This window comes from Alligator sinensis, unplaced genomic scaffold, assembly GCF_000455745.1.
Source record: "Alligator sinensis unplaced genomic scaffold, ASM45574v1 scaffold1267_1, whole genome shotgun sequence".
Taxonomy (NCBI): Eukaryota; Metazoa; Chordata; order Crocodylia; family Alligatoridae; genus Alligator; species Alligator sinensis.
In genome coordinates this window covers 989,041-992,573 of record NW_005842446.1, presented here as the reverse complement: position 1 = coordinate 992,573, position 3,533 = coordinate 989,041, and the positions used below count along the sequence as shown (strand labels likewise).

At 44.6% G+C, this 3,533-nt stretch overlaps 1 long non-coding RNA gene across 1 annotated transcript in view; it reads right to left on the bottom strand.

The window, feature by feature from the left end:
* Positions 1-1,482: 1,482 nt before the first annotated feature.
* LOC102381326 overlaps positions 1,483-3,533 on the bottom strand; it is a 3,867-nt gene continuing 1,816 nt past the window's right edge. Inside the window, exons 2-3 of the long non-coding RNA XR_324635.2 lie at positions 1,911-1,983; positions 1,483-1,800 (exon numbers count right to left, since the gene is read on the bottom strand). This is a non-coding gene — a long non-coding RNA (uncharacterized LOC102381326). The remainder of the gene's footprint in view (positions 1,801-1,910; positions 1,984-3,533) is intronic.

Sequence of the window (3,533 nt, the reverse complement as noted above, 5' to 3'; positions counted from 1 at the left end):
AAAGTATATCAGAAGTGCATTCTGGGCAGAAAGGGGAAGCGTAAGAAAAAGTATCTGGTTTAGAACTGACAGATCTATCTTAAAGCAATAGCATATAAATCCCTTACATTTTTAAACTCTCTGTGGTGCAGGAGATGAACTAAAATCCTGGGAAGTCTTACTGAGAGCATCATAAGCTACTCCCTACAGCAGTTTATTTCAGGGAACTATGATGCTGTCATTTATACATTTCTATTGCTTGAAGATTTTTTTTCTTGTTGCAATCTGAAAATATTTTCAGATTTGATCACAAGTCAAATAAAGCGAGACAAAAAAAACCTTGGTCTGATTATATACAACTGCTTCTGCCTGCCCAGTGAGTTACGTATTTTTCATGTGTAGTGGCAACTGTGCTAACTGAACCTCCTTCATCTTAGGACAAAATGCATTTTCAGAAGGTCAGCTTCTGCCATGAACATCTTTACAATTTCAACATCTGTGAATAATGCACATTTCACTTGAAATTATTTGTTGAGAACTATTGCTCTCTGCTTTTGTTCCTTTCCAATATCCAGTCTCATAGAGAAAGCAGGGTTTGTTTTTTTTAACCTAATTTTACTTTATTTATAAACTTTGCTTTGTTTGCTGTGTATTACTCAGCTTCTGCTAGTGCAGCAGCAGGAGGCAGCAGTGGATTTTTCCATAACATAGTCTTGAGGACAGAGACTTGTCCTTACTACAGGCTTGTGCAGCACCTACCCGAGTAAGGCTGTGATTTCTTTAGACGCACCAAAGTGCTACCATGCTATAAAAAAAATTAAAGTTATTACTTTGCTGCAAAGAAACTTTCCCTAAAGAAAAGAAAACATGTTCTTAATCTTTTCTGCTGGAACTAGGAACACACCTGCAGTTGCCTTTTGAATGAATATAAAAGTTTAAAGCAGAACCCTATCTATACCAAGGGGTGAATCTCGATTGTTTTTTTTCCACACAAGACTGACATCATTGGCACTTGTGCATGTTACAGGGTTTAATCCTCATTAAATTAAATAGGTTTGTTAAATTTAAAATGGTTTATTTTAGAATGTTGCATCAATGTTTGCATGTAATAGCTTTTACACCGAATTAAGCCCGGTGTGCAATTCCCAGTAAATTCCAGCAGGGGGAGCCACATACCAATCCATTCTGCTGATGTCTTAACTACTTGATTACAGCAGGGGCTTCATCAGTAATCCCTGGACCACAGGAGTAAGTGCTGGACCCCTGGGGGGGAAGTGCCTGTCAGCCTGCTGCAGGGGACCCGCTAAGCATGCTGTACCCCTGCTCTATACCCACCCATTCCTACAGTCATTGCCCCAGCCATTTCTCCACACACCTCTACTGCACCCTCAGACCACATATCCTCATTCTCTGCACTATGCAGCCCCCCTCCACTGCACCCTCAGACCATGCATCCCCCATCCCTGCACCATGCATCCCCCCTCCATCCCTCCATGTGCCTTGCCTTATGCACATGCCCCACAGCTTCCCGCACCAGGCCATATAGGCGCTCTGCATCTTGCATCCCTCCCAGCCCCAACGCAGTATTCACAAGTCTCATTGCCATGAGGATTCCATGTGTATCTATTCTATCTATCTTTATACTCGATTCTATATACTTTTCTATCTCTATTGTAATCTATTTTTATTCTTTGACTATATGTCTATTTCCTGTTCTCTATTTGATTCTCTAATCTTCTGTCTTCATTAATCTGCCTATCTTCTATTTTGTAATGCCTTTATTCTTCATTTTGTCCTTCTATTTCTGCTCTTCTAAGAGTCCTGCAAGGGAAAAAAGAAGATGGGTTTTGGCCTATACTCCCCAAACCACCTTCTTTTTTGGCTTTCCCTTACAGGCTACAAAATCTCCCATGGGAGATTTCTGTCATTACCTAAATATAACCCGGGATGCTGTGTAGCCTATGGGGCAGATCTGGCAGCCAGCATCCAACATGCAAGGAGTTTCTGGAAGGCAATAATGAGAAAGATACCCCAAAATATTAATATGTCTCAAAAGGTGCCACACCCCCTCAATTACAAATCTCCCATTTGCTGCTGCTGCTGTGCCACCTTTCCTTATTTGGCAGATGTTGTAGCTGGGTGAGGCGTGCAGAAGAGGTGGCGGGGGGACCATGTAAATAATGTTTGGTGGTGTATGAACCACCAGTACCATGGAATAGGTCCATACAACTGGTATTAGGTGGGGGCAAGATCAGGCTTTCATTAATGGACTACATTTCCCAGCAGCCCCAGCACATACTGCTTGGGCCAGTTTCCATGGAGCCCCAGCAGCAGCTACATTGTGATTTGATAGCACAGCCCCGGGGTTTCTGTGGATACTGGCCCAGATGCACATGGCTATGTGCAATTTTGGGGTGGCTATAGCCCTTCCCCCACTTAGTGCTAGTCCTGCTCGTAGCATGTGTGGCGTGGCGCAGAGTTGCACTATAGCCTGTTTGGATTCTTGTGGTGGTAACAGCATGGTCCATCACTGGAGCAGAAGCAGAGCACCTGCCATGGCCCAGGCTATGCTGTCACCACCATGGAATGCCAGGGTGTCTGCACCCATTTTTGGTCCCTGCCACCTGTGGGTGTGGGGGTGGGTGGCTTGAACTGCTGGATGTACACAGGGTACACAGCACTTATGGGCTGCCATGTAGTGCATGCATGGCTCAGCTTGGCCCAGCCCCCATGCCAAACCTCTTATAAAAAAAATTCCACATCAGGAATGAATGTTATACATTTTAAAAATGTGTTGCACATTATAAAAATATAAAAGGATAACAAAAAAATGTTTTTTAGATATATAGGGAGTAAAAGGAAGGCCCAGGGTGGAATAGGACCTCTACTAAATGGGAATAAGCAATTGGTGACAGACAGGGGGGACAAGGCTGAATTCCTCAATGAGTTCTTTGCCTCAGTGTTCCTAAGCGAGGGGCGAGACAGGTCTCTCACTGAGATTGTAGAGAGGCAGCAGTAGGGTGCCAGACTACCAAGCATAGACCCTGAGATGGTGCAGAGGCACTTGGAGGAACTGGATGCATTTAAGTCGGCAGGCCCGGATGAGCTCCATCCAAAGGTACTGAAGGCACTAGCTGACGTCATTGCACAGCCACTGGCGGGAATATTTGAACACTCATGGCACACAGGCCAGGTCCCAGAGGACTGGAAAAGGGCCAATGTGGTCCCTATTTTCAAGAAGGGGAGGAAGGAGGACACAGGCAACTATAGGCCAGTCAGTCTCACCTCCACCCTTGGCAAAGTCTTTGAAAAAATTATCCAGGCTTACATTTGCGAAAGCCCGGCAGGAAAAATTATGCTGAGGGGAAACCAGCACGGATTCATAGCAGGTAGGTCATGCCTGACTAATCTAGTCTCTTTTTATGACCAGGCTACAAAATACCTGGATTCAGGAGTAGGGGTTGACTTCGTTTACTTAGACTTCAGGAAGGCCTGCGATACAGTATCCCACCCCATACTGGTGAACAAGTTAAGAGGCTGTGACTTGGATGACT